The following is a 16,757-nucleotide window of genomic DNA, read 5'->3' on the forward strand; positions in this document are numbered from 1 at the left end:
AAAGAGACTGCCTGACCAGCCCCTGCTCTCTGCTGTTCAACTTTATTAAAGGAAAAGTTCACCCAAACGTGTTGACATCATTTGCTCACCCTCCAGTTGTTTCTTCGTTGTGATGAACACAAATAAATATATTTGAATGGCCGTTTTGGGTCAACACTGACTCCCATGGTATTATAAAACTAAATATCTTAATTTGTGTTCTGCACAACAAAGAAATGTATACAGGTTTGTAACAACTGAAGGGTGAGCTTGGGTAAACTATTCCCTACAACACTATCTCATTCACAGACAAATCTGAAAAGAGTAAATTAAGACCCTTCTTAAAAATTCTCTGAAGAGTGCTTTTCAATAGAGCATTCTGACCCATTTTCTTAAATGGTTTATCAGGAAAATATTAAAAGAGTCATAATAATTGAGCCCTTTGAACAAATAACGACAGAAAATGTCAAGGTCATAAGGCTGTTAAGTTTATTTCTTACCTGGTTTAACAGAAAAATGGATGGAGGGTGAAGCAGAGGTGGCCCAGTCCTGTTGAAAAAGAGAGAGATATTTTAGAATAACAAAATACATTTTTTTCGTCAGGTTGTAACTGAAATGCCACTCACTGCTCCAATGGACAGATGGTCATTGGTAATACTTCCTTAAGTAACAAAAACTAGTGTGTAAAACGAATCAATTCTCAACCATGCTGTCCAACACTGTTAAAAATAAAACAAATGTCTATTTTATCATTATCATCCCATTAATAATAAGTAATAATTTGAAGACCCTACAAACCATGAAAAAGTACCTCTCAAGAGTAATTTCCTGTAGCTCAGTGGTTAGAGTATGGTGCTAGAAATGCCAAGGTCATGGGGTCGATCCCAGCGATTGCACATATTCAGAAACAAGTTTATAGTATAATGCAATGTAAGCCACTTTGGATAAAAGCATCTGACAAATGAATAAAATTGTCAAATGTAGTCATTGGCAGGGGCGGTTCTTGGGTGAGCGGATATCCGAGGCTTAGCCAAGAAACGTCCACATATATGTTCAAATATAATCATTTTGCGTCTAAAAACGTGTGGAAAGTACGAGTCTCTGCACTTTTCAAGGTGAGTTTTTACAAAGTGCTCGGGATCTTGGGCTATCGAGGCATCTGTTGCTGCTAACCAACCTTAAAAACCTTACGCGTTTTTTTTACCCATTTTTCAACTCTGGGTGCCTGGTCGAACCCCGGCACTGAGCGTGGGGAGAAAAACGGCAGCTGATAGCCTTTTAAAAAGCGCAGCGTTTATCGTTGGAAACAATTTAAAAACATGCTGTTCGCCGGCTGAAACGCTGTGAAGACGAGAACCTGGCCGAGGATATGGATTTTCAGAGACTTGCCTGGAAAAAGCTTGCCTCGTGTCTTCATTTAAAATAACGAACTTGCGCATGCAAAAGACGCGAAAAGTAACGGCCCCTAAGTGATTCGAGCAGGGCATGTTAATAAAAACATTCAGGGCTTTACTGAAAACATTCGGGGCATAGGACCCCTTAACCCACTCCAAGCACCTGTTTATCAGACTAGATACATAACCCCACAAATGTTTTAGTGCAACTTTGGTGATATAAACAGGATAACAGGACATGCTTGAAGTATGAGAGTAATGACACATCATATTTTGAACCTCTTGATCTAAGTTAAGACAGCAGTGTTATGTTCACATGTGACATGAACTATCCAAAGTAGACGTGTGTACAGCAAGTCATTTTATCAATTTTCTGCACGTGTCTGGTTCTGATGCTGCTAAACCAGAGAGAAGCAGAAGCCAGGTGGCATTCCATACATTCAGACTGAATGACTGGATGAGCAGTGTTTCCTATTAACAGCTGCTCGGTCCTCTCTTTTTTCCAAATCCTGTTATATACTCTCTCTCTCTCTCTCTCTCTCTCTCTCTCTCTCAAAGAAGGCTTTTTTATAGTACCATTCCTAGTGTTTTATTCTGGGAATTTCAAGTAAGACCAAAATATTATTAGTAACTTGGATTGTTTTTTGTTGTTTTTGTGGCTTGGAATAAAAGTTCACACATGGTTTTTAAAAACAGAACAGAGTGATTGACAGATATATTTCCTGCTTTAACCTCATTTCTTTTGTACATCCGCTTGTGAAACATTGTCACACGCCAGCACACTGCAAGGAAAGCTCTGGAAGCATGTTTATAGAACATGTAGACTTATTTTTTTACATCAATGAAGTCATATTATAATTTCAGTATTTCCCTGCGGCCCACTTACAATGTTGTTTTTACTAATAATTTACCTTCTCTGTTACTTTTTCCACTCTCATGGTGACCCTTACTGTGGATGATTTGGCTGTGCCTTTAATATTTATGTAAATAACCTTTTCAAAAACCAGAGCTTTTTTGTGCTTTCAAAAAGGTTGTGCGTCTGTTTTTGGGGCCTTATCCTTCAACAGCAGTTACTTAGCAAAGCCTCCATAAGTTCCCCAAAAAATCTGCGCTATGGACATCACAGTATACCAGTATTGACAATAACCGTGATATTAAAAACCATGATTATAAATACTGTGTTAATTGTAAACACATGATAATATCGCAAATAAGTCAGCACCCGTTTCAAGTCTTGCATTAAACGTTTTGTGTGTATTTTTTTGCAGGATCTATTGAAATAAATGCAATATATTGGACATTTTTAGCATGGGTAAGTTTTTGGAAATACTCCGGATTTTATCAACTCTGTGATAAGAAGGAGCTTGACAAGACGTATGCTATATTCAAGCTTTGTAAAGCAAAGGTGAAGTATTTTGAGAACACTAAACATAAATACTCACATCGAATGCCATCATTCCAGCAAAATGGAATAAAATGTAAACACCTGTCACATTTTGATGAAGAATCGTTATTAAAAATCTAAAAATAGTGAATTGATTTTTTATCAAATCGTGACCCAAAGAATCGATTTGAATCGAGGTACCAAAAGATGCCCACCCCTAGTGACGACATCTTTGTTCTTTGTCAGCTTCTGTAGTCCTTCGAAAGGGAGGAGTTAAGTGAGCCGTGGTTGCAATGCGCAACCTCACCACTAGATGCTGCAAAATGTCACACCTTTGAGAGCCACGATGGTTATAAACTCTATCTAATCCTAACACTGGATTCACACCAAACGCAAAGCTGCCAAAAGAAAAAAAAGAAAAATAACCTAATTACAGATGAATTTGACTGATAGCATTATTTGTCCGTAAAAATATTGTAATAGATATTGCATTGTAGAATGAACTCACAAACTAATTTCTCATAAAACTACCTAATTAATGTCTTAATTTTTAAAGCTATTTTAACCTTCTGTAAAACAAGACACCCCTTCAACAAGGTTAACCTCTTTAAAGATATAAATAGTCGGAATAAATTTCAGGGGGGAACATCAGGCTGTTAACCTTTCCCAAAAGCAATTACTTGACGAGCAATGAAGAGAGGAAGCACTTGTCTGCACAACATCACTGCCTCATTTCAAAATCACTCATGTGGAGGCCAAAGCCCACAGTGCTCAGTAGCCCATTATTTCTAGATTCGAGTTCCAACTGTCTTTCCTATCAAGACCAACCATCCTCGTCGGGTTAACTTGGCCTACATTCAGTAAACACCAGCACGGCTGCACACTGACACCCTTGGTTCATCGGTCTGTCGTTGAGCGCCGGACAATGGGTGTGGAGTGCATTCAGTTCTCCCTCATTGAAAGTCTTATCCAAACACAGCCAGTGCATCACAACACATCGTGCCTGCCAAGGCAGACTGGATGCTTTCAAACTCCCATATGGAGCAACAAAGCATCATGGGATGAGAGACAGGTTACGCAAGACTTGAGTAAATGCCTTTGTAAATCCACGTATATACGTAACATCGAACATAAATTCAACATAACTTGACCTTTACAGTGGTTTTATTTGTTGCAGTGATTATTATAAATGTTTTATCCGTGCACACCATTATTTTTCAAAATTAATTTGCATTTGTAATCTTCAATGAAAAACATTAAGATCATCTCACCCTCTCAAAAACAACTCTTCACCACATGACATGACGTCAGCATGATTATACTGACCGTCCAATGGCCAGGCATTTTTAGCCCTCCTCTCAAGGGTCACCTTACAAGAAATCAATCAAAAGGGGAAAGGCAAAAGAAAGCCCCAGCCTACATTTTTTTCTAATTTCAGAAGCCGTTTTACGCGGAAAAAACGTCAAACGCACAAATCGTTTAATGCTGACTTTAAGAGCAAAAAGTTTGTGATTTTTTTCTGTCTGATACAATTGCTGTTGTATTGCACAAAAAGACTTAAAGGTGAAGTTTATGACATTTATCAGCATCAAGTGCTGTGACTGTATATTGTAAGGGCTCACTCCACTGTTCACTCCTCTCTTTCGAAGCTCTACAACGGCCGATGCTGGACAAAGATGTCATCACGTTTTTGCTTCTTTACCGAAGGAAATAACATATTTTTTGAGCACCATCACAAAAAAGCCTCAAACCTCAAGACAAACCTCACGAAACTGAGATGTCCTCTACTCTGACCTCATTTCCTGTGGGTACAGATGTAAGATTATAATGATGATAGCCTAATTATCATCTACAGCTGAAATCTGAAGTACAGTACTCCTTGGGATGGAAGTTTGAAACACTTCTGCAAGGTCAATTTCAGTCTTGCCAAAACGTAATATATGACTTTTATCTCTGGACAGTAAAATCCAGCAATTTTGTAACCCTAAAAGTCCATTCTATTTGAGTCTGATCCTGCCATATCAATCAGTCACATAGGCTATTCACCGTGCGGAGACATGAGGGATGAAACGGGCTAAAAATGCTCATCACTGTGAGGACATCACTCACGGGAGCTCAGTGGCTCACGGTGGTCTGGCCAGATGGCTGAAAGCAGAAGCAGAGAGAAATATGGCCGCTCTAGAAAGCAGTCAGGCTCCCGGCCAGAGGCTATTGCTCAATTTAAAGCTGCTCTACGAGAACTTATGAAACAAAAAATTTTAAAGCATCAAAACAAAACAAAAGCGTACAACCACTGTCAGACGGTGATTAATGGTTATTTGATAAAGAAAAGCATGACTATTGCTATTCCTCACACGGGTTCAGGATTTATAACAAACTCTAGGAGTATAACTCACCCCACACCGTTTGTGATATTAAAACAAGTGAGACCTCAATTCATATGGCGGAAACATGTCTGTGACACAGCGTTATACAATCAGTAAATTAGAAATATAAATATAAAAATAACAAAAGACACCAGCTCTGTTTTATTGAGTGATTCTTTTTTCATCGATTTCTCAGACTAGGAACCTGCTACAAACTTAAGTAAACAATTATAAAAATAAATTAAAGGTTACTTAGCAGATTTCTTAGCATGGGACTATCTAAAAAAATGATCTACCTTAAAATAGACAGCACAAAACTGAAGGGAGACCTTCTCTTGTGGATAACACCCTGGCATAAAATTATTAGGCACTTATGCCTTCTTAAACCTTGTACAGGTATCTCCATATTTTCTGGTTTTAATTTTTTGCCACAAATCATTATTATAAGTCACCCTCTTCTTGTCTCTGTGTTTTGCGAATATCTCAAACGTTTACAACTTGACAACACAGTATTTAATCATTTACAAAGTACAGTGCGTTATCCTGAAGAACAGCGAATCTGAACATCCAAGCTTTCGTAAGGACAGCAATGTTATCAAAGAGCAATGCGCAAAATGATAAAAAAAAATTGAATTTACTTAAAGCCATTTTAATCAACTGGTCCTATATGCTCTTGTTTTTAGGTAGCCCTTGATTTTACACGGATGTCCTACCAGAAAATCCACATGTGTACTTCATCACATTAACTGGACTTGTTCCAATAAGAGTGAAAATCGGAAAGTGTTCAGATACAGTGCTTTGTCAAACACACGCAGCCAAGTTCACACTCTCCCAGCTGTTTTCCTCTCACATTGGCAAAGCAGATCACACGCGCCACAGCTAATAAACTCAAGGAAAAGCCAAGAAAACTTTCTTGGCCAACCATTAAGAGCTACTGAACACGTTTTAAAAAGGCAGCTGAAATAGGTGATAAGCGTAAAGGAAATGCATATGGAGGTGGTATAGAACTAGCTTTAGTTCACCAACATCGCAAGGGTTTCATGAAGAGAGACTGAAAACAAATTTTAGCTTACAGAAGCGGCTTGAATATGGTGTGACCATTTACTATTTTGTGAGTAGGCCTAATGTCTTTGACAATAACAGTGACTGAAGTAAATATCAAAGATGGAAAGTTCCACAACACCTGAAAACCCTAAAAATCTAAAGGTGACACTTTGGAGATAAAATGTTAGGTGACCATTTCAACTAACAGAGTATGAACAGAATATTTTTTAATACAATACACCACAACTAAATTGCAGTCGTGTGCATTTAAGAAACAAATAAATGCAGCAAAAGTGTCCACTGCTTTTATCAATATTGATGTATTTCTGACAATATTCTTTGAATCTCACTGTTAGCTCTGTGTGAGTGAAGTGAGCAGGGATCACTAAAACCTAACCACATGTGAAAAAAGTTCCCACCATAAAAACCTTGTAAAAAAAGTTATGCTTTAAATGTTGCATATTTAAGCCAACTGGCTTTCAAAAAGAGCACATCTGCCGTATATATTGTTAGAAAACAAGGGCCATAGGCTATGGTTTTACTTAAGTACTTGACTTGTGTCTCCAGCAACATATTTTTTTTCTTGGTAAAATTGTTTAAACATTATATATGTTTATGCAATTTTATCTAAATTTACCAGAAATGTACCCAAATTAATACTTTCTTTGCACTTAGCATAACAGTTCAGTAATCCTAACAATAAGACACTGTTTTTCCATGCATCACTAGATAATGATGACCGTCAGCGACCAAATTACACAGCATGAGCTTCTATAATGCCACACGTTCAGACTGAAAACAAACTCTCCAAAAACAGCCATTAGGAACATAACAATTATTTAAAAAAACAAAGGATTATCAGACACTGTAACCTTAACCTGAGCGACAAAGACACAAATAAAGAGTTCGGTTCCAAAAAGAGATAACTTTGTTTAAAAAAAGTTTTTTAGTAAGTTATCATGTTTTTATTGTGTTTTATTGTGTTAGTTAGGTGTATTTATTTATTTATTATGGCCTTAATCAAAAGAAACCAACTGCAGTTTGATAGTAATTGGAATGCACAGTAAAAAAAAACTTCAAAACTCTTCATATATATGGAGTTTATATATTGTTTAAGAACCATTACATATCCAGACCACTGAACCAACGGATAAAACTTTTAGTTCGAAAACGTTAAACAACAAATATGGAAATTTCTACAACGCTTTTAACCAGATAGACAATGTAGACAAAACCCTCTCATGCAGCTTTGCTGAAATTCAGATATTAGTCACATACAAATAAATGCACTGAAACAAGTGGTGCCAATGTAAGACATGAAAACCAGGTTAGAATTATGGGACAAACTATACTGACCCTCTTATGCACATCTCTAGGCATGAAGTCTAAATTCAGAAACTTTTTAGTCATATTTAGAGTTTTACAAAACCAATACAGATAGTATGAAGTATTAATTTCAAAAAAAAATTCACAAATACTAACAAAAGAAATAGCTTGAACACTTTAATGTATGCAATGTCAAAGCCTCTATATCAACAGATTCTGGAGAATCCTTTTAGAAACTACAAACTAACTTCAGTCCTATGGCAATTCACTGCAACGTAAACAATTAAGCAGTAGCTAAAGTAATGATATTAAAGGTCCAGTGTATGAAGTTTAGCGTCATCAAGCGCTAAGGTTGCGAATTCCAATCAACTTCTCACTCTACCTCTCCCTTTTTAAGTACTACGGTGGCTGACACAGAACTAAGATGTTGTCACGTTTATGCTTCTTTGCTGAAGGATATTACGTATTTATGAGGCGCGCTCTATAGAGCAGTTTGTCTGCTTAGGGCTTCTGTAGAAACAAAATGGCAAATTCCATGCAAAGGGACCCGCATATCATGAAGATAGAAATAGCTCATTCTAAAGTAATAAAAACATAACGCTTCATTATGTAAGGTCTTTATACACCTCTGAAGACATAGTTAAGTGTATTACATTGCATTTCTGTCAATACATTCTCCCAAAATAAAATGTACACACTGGAACTTTAAGTATCTAAAGACCTGCCTTTACAGACCTGAATAGAGAACACTAGGTCTGGTCTGTTATTGTGAGGCACATACTAAAACTGGGCTAAATAAACACCGACCGAGGAAAAGAGAAAGAAGGAAATCCGATTTTGAGTGTTCCAGATGTGCACAAAGTGCTGACTGCCACAAAGCTACAAAGAAAAGTATGAGGATTGTGGTATTAATATTCCCACTCCAACCACTTCAGGCAAAGTGGTTCATCTATCGTAGTATTAAACCCCACACTGAAAGTTCACCTGAGGACAGCTAAATATGAAAAAACAAAAACATCTCCGCCCGTTTCAGATGCTCTCCTGAAATGCAAAATGGCATTAATACAAATGTCTCTAAAAGAAGACAGGGCAAGAACAATGAATGTCTTGGGTTGCACATACATTTGTGAGCGGTGTTCAATCTGCTGTTATGTCCAGTAATGTGATACAGGAGAAAGCTCAGGAACGAATTAGTGTGATTGAGAAATAAATGATCCGGGGGCAGCAGCTCTGCCGGGACGCTGGGCAATCAAAAAGCTTTCTGCTTCCGTCAGATACGCTAATGACCATATTAAAGTCATGTCAAATATGGTTTATATCAGGGCGACAGCTGGCAAACGAAACGCCTTCAGCTATAGGCCTACTCTTAAGATCCACGGCCTTTTGGAACACCAGAAAATGTCCAAAATGTGCGTTTGCACTTTTTGTTAAAAGTTAAATCTGAAATGGGAAAAAAATCTGATATGCATTTAGTAAACTAAGATATAAATACATTTATTGAAACACTACAGACCGTGTCATCGGACGTAAGCCTGGACTGCAGTTAACATTCTGTTTATGTTTGTAGGTCTGGCTAGTGACTAATAATATATCTAATAATAATATAACTATCTATATTTAATTAGGTTTATGTTTATATTAATTCATAATATTTCATTATATAATAATTATCTTAAATTAACGATTTGTACGTTGACATCTATTGGTTGAGCTTGGTATCGCAGTCCAAATTCAAAATGTTGGAGAGGCATGTTTAGCCAAGTAACGGTTCTTCTCGGTTTCTTTTGCCTGTTGTCAGAAATAATCTACAGGCACTCTATTATTTGCGAAAGTGTACCAGAAGTTAAGGGAAGTCCATGAACCCATGCATACGCAGTAACGTTTGTTTGTGCTGTTGCTTACTGTCTATATGTTACAATGTTGCCAAGACCAAGGCAGGTCTATTGAACACCATTTGTTCAATACTGTACACTCTCCAACTACACTGTCACACCCTTACATATTACTTATTACACATGTCGTTGGAATGCTTGATTCTGATTGGCCAGTGGTGACATTTGCAGGTTCGTTATTCCCTGAAAACATCCTCTCAAAAATAATAAAACACGGTAACCAGATGCAGCATATATTTAAAAAAAGTTTATTTGACAAATTAAATATAAATATGTATTTTAATAACATGTATGACATTATATTTACAAATGATTACACTAAATTGCTTGTTGGTGATATTTGAACGTCGTTTTACCTTAAAACCAAAAGTAAACGGCTTTTACTCAAGGATTGTCATATTCATTAAATATTTAAAATTCCCATTTCATGTCCAGCATGCTGTTATCACGAAAAAAGCCCTTCAGTGTGATACAAGATCCTCCTCTTCGCTTATTTCTGCGATAACAACCAGCTGCCTATACATTATCCCTTACATATAAAGTTATAAATATTTCATTCTATCATTTTTTTTCTTATTATTTTTATTATATTATAAGTTTTCATGTTGTCTTTCCTTCATGTAACTTCATTTTCCAAACTGGCCTATTTTCTCTTTATATTAAAAGTGAATGGGACTGGAAATCTTCTGAAGCCACATTATATAATTTGTGGGGACTAGATATATTTTTTCAACATAAAATGGGAAGGATGTTCTTTAAAACGTACTTTTTGACTTGTTGGGGTTTAAAATGACACAAGGCTGATTTAAACAATGACTTTCAATTTTGGGTCAACCAAACAAGAATAATTGTGACCAGAGTTCAGTAAAAACAACCAAAACTCTGTGAAAAAAGGCTGAGCAATGGTTTCCCACATCATTGGTGGCCACGGTGAGGTAGTAACTCCAAAAAACTTGACTATGTAATGCTTCACAAAAGTGCTTTTGGACAGCGTGCTGGCAGAGAGGGAATCGAGGGATGGTTGTGCCATACCAATAAGCTGCCTTTGTGTGCTGTTAGCTGGGTTTCATTCAGGTAGCGATTATGGCTTTCCAAGGCCCCACTGTGCTCACAAGTAGGGACGTTAATATATATCTAGTCACAGAATTCGATTCATATATTTTGCACTGGCCATTCTAGCATTCAGACCAGAGGGACTCTCAACACTTTAAACAGTCGTTAACCAAAAATACATATTAATTAATTAATTTACTGTTTGGTACAAAAATCAAACTAAGCAAAGGACATTCGGTGAAAATATGACTTTTTTTAAATCATAACTTTAACTATTTATTACTGGAAATTAATATTTGAGCACTGTATCTCAAACTAAACACACAAAATACACACATAACCTATTTTCATGGTTATAACTATTTTGATGCATCTAATCTCAGTATTGGACTATTCAATTTAAGCCTGGATTTGACAGTTAGTGTCACGTAAATAAAAAATACACCAAGGCTAAAGGATAGAAATAAACTTGCAGACCCCAATCTGATTAGCTTTATGTTTGGAGACCCAGCTGATACAAGAAATCATTCACAAAGTAATAAATTTACCCTTTCGAAACCTTTCAATAGGCCATAGCAATGGTGCGTGTGGCTTCCCTCAATTTGCTGCTTGACACATCCAAGGCTAAAGTTTATGGCATCTGGCTTCAGTTAGCAGAGCTCTCAATGAGCATCAATGACACCATCACATGTGCCCTCACACACTCTCTGAACAATCTGTCACATGGCTTTGGCCTCCATACCGAGAGCAGAACCAGAGGAACCGACAGCAGCACCGAAGTATTTGGCTCAATGATCTCTGCTCTTGGTTTTCACTGGTCATTTTTCCCAAATGATGACCTCATTTCCAACTTCATAAAACATTACCCATCAGATCGTGCTGTGGCATTTCATGGCACAGTGGGACCAATGTCTGACAGTCTCGTTTTAGTCAGATCATAGGAACCCATATGCTCTCAATTACAGCAATGGGATTCAATGTTCTGGAGGTGTCAGATGTACCAGAAACCAGATGGAATATAATTGTCATAACTTTAACAAAGCACTATGGAAATGCTGATTGATGTGATAAATCTGTTAGATTATAAAACATTTAAATTACTTTGTTTCTGAGCATACTGTTCTTGACAGTTTCATAATGTGCAGTGTTTCTGATCTTTCACCAAATGAATTGAAAAGTTATTTGTGTTATTTCAGCACCGCTAGCGGCCAAAAAGAAAATACAAAAATAATGACCAGTCATGTTTTCTAACCTAAAACAGTAGTTTATTCCTAACCTCACAACATTGAACCATGAGTATTAAAAACATTAAGGCATCACTTATTAATAATTTTTACTTTTTTCACATTAATTAACTTACAAATAGCACATCTTTAGTGATCGGTGCACATTAAGCTGACACAGGCTTCATTTTTCTTAATCAAATAAGTTACACACATGAGGCCAACGATAGCCAAACTAAACTAAACGCAAGCATCTTATCTGCACAACAACAACAAAAATTGATTCCCATTTACCCCATCATTTAGTCTCTTAAAATAGATTTATGCACTCTGGCTTTATTAAAGCAAATAAACAAGACTCATTTAAGTCAATTACTTTCTCATTTCCTATAATGGAACGCTGGATAAACAATCTTGAAAGTGGAATAAATAATCTATGTTAATGATAGCTAGCACAATGCGCTCCCATAAAACAGAAGCAAGCACACCAGTTAGATAAGAAGCCAACTGCAGACGAGAAATTAAGATTCAAATTACATACAAGGACAACAGCATCATACGATTTACGATGCCAGGAGTGACTTTTGATTTACAAGACTAGTAGGCTATGTTAATTGTTGCAAGCTATTTCGGATAAAATGAGTGAAAAAGTCACAAATGCACACACATTTAAAAGGGAAAAGAGCAATATCTAACAACAAGAATATGATAGAGGTTTAGCATCTGACAGAGCTTAAACATATTCGTAACCCCATAGCAACCACATAGTAATACCCCAGCAATGGTACACAATGCAAGAACAGATCAAAACAAAAATATACAAGTCAAAACACTCCACACACAATTGCCTTCAAAAGGCAGTCTGGCAATATCACTCCACAGGGAAAACTTAAAGCGGTTGTTCTTGAAGAGCAATGCAGTCGGAGTTATAATACAACCCAGTCTCACAGTAATTTGTGAAATTGTCACGAACTGAAATCTATTAATATGTGTTCATCACAACGAATTTCCACTTTTTTTCGTGTCACTCTGCACGACTTTTTTTCGTGTCCGCATCACAACAATTTTTCTAATACACAGACCGCATATATAATATATAAATGTATGTACGTTTATATATTTCTAACCTGATATCAAAAGAAGTCGCAAATACTTTAGGAGCTGGCTAACCAACACCTTACCTCAACTCAAACCCTAAAATCACAGCTGCAAAGGCTAATTTAGGTAAACATGCTAGTTTCACGAGGTGGCAAACCAATGAAAAATGGCTCCCCTAACCCCGCCCCTAAAGCTGATGTCACTGGGGAAAAGTCATATCATAATAAAACAAACAAATAAGATTGTAGGAAATAGGAATTCACACGAATGAGCCACCTTGTAAAATATGTATGAATTCCCATCAGATTGCGTTGCTATATATTTATACATATGAAAGATATCACGTATTAAAGTACTTTTGAGTCGTGCTGGGTGACACGCAAAAATTGCGTGCTGACTGACATGACAAAAGGGGAAAATTTGTGCTGACGAACACGAATTAATAGATTGCTGTTCGTGACAATTTCACGAATTCCTGTGAGACTGTGTTGTATAATACCACAGTATCCTTTTACTTCCAATTGGTAGAATGGGAGTGAATAAGGGGCAATTTTTTGAAGCTCCAAAATGTGCATCCATCGATCAAAGAACGGCTCGACACGGCTCATTGAAGCAAATCAATGCGTTTGTTTCAGATAAATATCCGTGTTGACAACGCTATTAATGCTAACGTTTAACATCCGCTCCAGGCGAACGAGAAGTTTCTGGAGTTTTCTTTTGGCTGAAAACGAAAAATGCTGTGCTTGTCACAGGAAACTTATGACACACCTGTGTCATTTGATGGAAAAACAAGCCTCTCTTTCGCACTTTAACATGTGGGCAACATCTATAAATGATTTTAGTGAGCAGAGAAGTACATAGCACATACACTAAATAACATACTTGAACAGTGTTGCTGGTCAACAAAATGCCATAAACCTAGATGGCATTGGCAACCTATCCTCCCCGAAACACAAGCAAAAATACATTCACAAAAAATACCCAAGAACTACAAATGTACGATCTTGAAGAATCCGAAAGACTGATCTGACTTGTGCGGATCTTGTTCATTCAGAGAAAGAAATGACACGCTCCGCTCTTCAAAATAGAATGACTGTAAACAACAGCATGCGGTCAAGTCAGTGTCAAAATATAGACACAGAACGTTCTCGGCGGATATCTATAATAATTACCAAGCTACAACACCGAGATATACGAGACCGTCGGGAAAACAGGGAAACGTGGGGAACAGGGACCATAAAATGATCTCACATTTGCAATGCCGTTTAGGATGACATTTAGGAGGGAGGGAACCAACATTTCTTATATTTTATGACAACGTGAACGAAGTGCAGTGGTCAGTTAGTTGGATCTATAGCTCCGGCTAAAATCCGAGTGACCTGCATATCTAAACTACATCATGTGTTACCAACTCAAAGGGTGTTGTATCTCGAAACAAAGGCGGAATTGCATTTGCATCATTTCTACATGTGACATCATCAAGGGCAGTGATGTCACACACCTATTACGCCATGTGGGCCGAGTCTGACTGCTCAAAATGTCATGTGCCACTAGCTGAGCTTCTTCGGTTTCTGCTAAGTCACGGCTTGAACTTGCCGGTCAATGTGGTCCCAAGCCCGGAGACAGAGCAACTCTTGTTTCTGTTCGTCTTTGGTAATCTCTCCCTGAATTGAACAGCCTGGCACTGGGCGAATGTGCCAATGAGGTCAAAGAGAGAACAAAACTGTTGATTTAACACACAGCTCTGTCACCGTCAGTATATGTGTGTGTCCACAAGAGCGTGTGGAAGTTCAGTCAGCAACGGATAATGAGAACGCTCACGGACAACAGGTTGGAAAAATAGAGCAATTAGGCATGACAAGTTAAAACCAACGGTGATGTAAACAACACAAAGACTGCAGATGTCCGAGTGAAATCTATCCAAAATGGTAAATCACAAAGCAAACAAGGATTGTGGACTCCGGCGGGCTTTAAACTGAGAATGCACGGTGGAAAGCTTTGAAGCAGGTTATATTGACTTTGTAATACCTCAAAGTGATAGAAACTCCAATGAAGGTTGTGGAACAATGATACCCAGCTGAATGGTTTGATTAGACCAAATTCAGTACTTACTTGGTGAGGTGGGTTTAATTACACTTAAAAAGAGAAGATGAAATGGATGGGAGGGACGTGTAAACCACGTGCCCTTCCTGCAGTGTGCAGGATATTACCACATGTTTTCAGAAGGCCTTGGAAAACAGCACCCATGGATTGCCTGCTTCAGGCAGGATGCAGAACTGGAATGTGAGGTCAGGGTCAAATGGATACATGCTCAACGCAAACAAAACAATCACGTCTGAGACCACAGAGACAAAGACCGCAGTAAAATACAGAGGAGGCTGTTTACGCAAGGCCAAAAATGTACATCTCAAAAATAGTAAAAGGGGCATCAGATAACCTTTGCAGTTCTAAAACAAGGAGCCGTTAACGTGCAGGTGCCACTGACATCTTTCCAAAATATTAATGTACGCAAATAATCCCACATTTAATATTTAAATCATTTGTGTAATCTGGGTAAATCTTTGATGTTTTTAAATCTTGTTTTGATCAAGCATGAGACAGCTGAAATTGATTGTCTCCACCAGCCACTTCAGTGCATATTGATCTCATTTCAGCTGTTGTCTCAAAAAGAGCTCTGAATTTAAGCTTTGATTCCTGAAATACCTCCAGGTCAGAGCTCTGACATTCCTTCACCATATCCATCCAATACAGCCATTAACAACTCTATGCACGTTATTAATGGATGTTTTTGTTAAACTTTGATCACTTTCAGTATGATGTTAAACAGAGATAGGTTATGCAAATCTTAATGAACATAAAGTGGGGTGCAAAAGAGTTTAAAAATCTAAGATTAAAAAAAGAAAAATGTTAGCATTTCTAAAACTTGAAGAAACCTAATTGAGTAAATTTATATTTCCCGGATCGAATAAGCAAAAAATTCACATTCACCAAAATGACCTAGTCAAATTAAGAACCAATAAATTCATATTAAACTTTTCACATTGCTAATTTAGTACATTTATATTTCCAGAGTCACCAAAAAAGTCACAATTCACCAAAATGAACATATCAAATTGAGATCCAATAAATTCATATTAAACTTTTCACATTGTTATGCTGATAATATAATTTGAATAAACGCATTAGAAAGTATACAATTAGAAAAACAGTGCTGGTCTCAGCACCAGGAGGTTTTTGCTCTTTTTGAATGAAAGCTTGAACTTGACACTTGTACTTGAATATAAACTAATGGTCTCTTAAGTATTGTGTTATAATGTAGGCCTACAAGAACACATAATGTTACATAATTAAGTTACTGTAGTTTTCACTAATGTTTAACGAATAGTTTGCATTAAGTGAATCAACAATATTTTAATGTGAGACTAAATCAGCAGAGGGGCTCATTTGAAAGAGAAATGGTCTCAAATCGATTTAAATACAGGCATATAAACAACATTAAACATGAAACAACATCGATTCCGTCTCATTCAGTGATTAAAGGTCAACTATAAACACGTTTTAATAAACTTTCTCTTACCTGTCCTATATTTAATCCTTGAAGTGTCAAACACACCGACTCCAGAACAAAGTTTGGCGTTTGTCAAAGTCTCCGCGTCTGTCTGACTCTCCCGCACCATGCGCTTCCGATTCAACTCGTCGTTCCGCAATGTGACTTTCAGAAAGAACAAATCTGATTCAGACATAAGTCGGACTGTCCTGTATTCTACCTCTAAGCCCCTCACAGCTCTTACGGGGTGATTTTGGGACTTATGAGTAGTGTGAAAGCGGAAATGCGGAGCTGCGGGTGAGAGAGGATCAGCGACTCCTACAGGCGACACATCTGATCTATTCAACACTTACTCTGCTGTCACATTTTGTGTAATGTATAAAAAAAACTTCACCAGATGAAGGGTTATGACGTTTAAATGAAAGAAAAAAGAAAGAGGAGTGACATGTGT

General features: G+C 37.3%; 1 protein-coding gene across 1 annotated transcript in view; it reads right to left on the reverse strand.

Moving 5' to 3' along the window:
• tspan9a (tetraspanin 9a) overlaps positions 1-16,556 on the reverse strand; it is a 158,498-nt gene extending 141,942 nt beyond the window's left edge. The window contains exons 1-2 of the mRNA XM_056766017.1: positions 16,337-16,556; positions 480-528 (exon numbers count right to left, since the gene is read on the reverse strand). The gene's annotated coding sequence lies outside the window, so the exon portion shown is untranslated. The remainder of the gene's footprint in view (positions 1-479; positions 529-16,336) is intronic.
• Between the last annotated feature and the right edge of the window lie 201 nt (positions 16,557-16,757).

The sequence above is a fragment of the Triplophysa dalaica genome, chromosome 14 (genome assembly GCF_015846415.1).
Source record: "Triplophysa dalaica isolate WHDGS20190420 chromosome 14, ASM1584641v1, whole genome shotgun sequence".
Taxonomy (NCBI): Eukaryota; Metazoa; Chordata; class Actinopteri; order Cypriniformes; family Nemacheilidae; genus Triplophysa; species Triplophysa dalaica.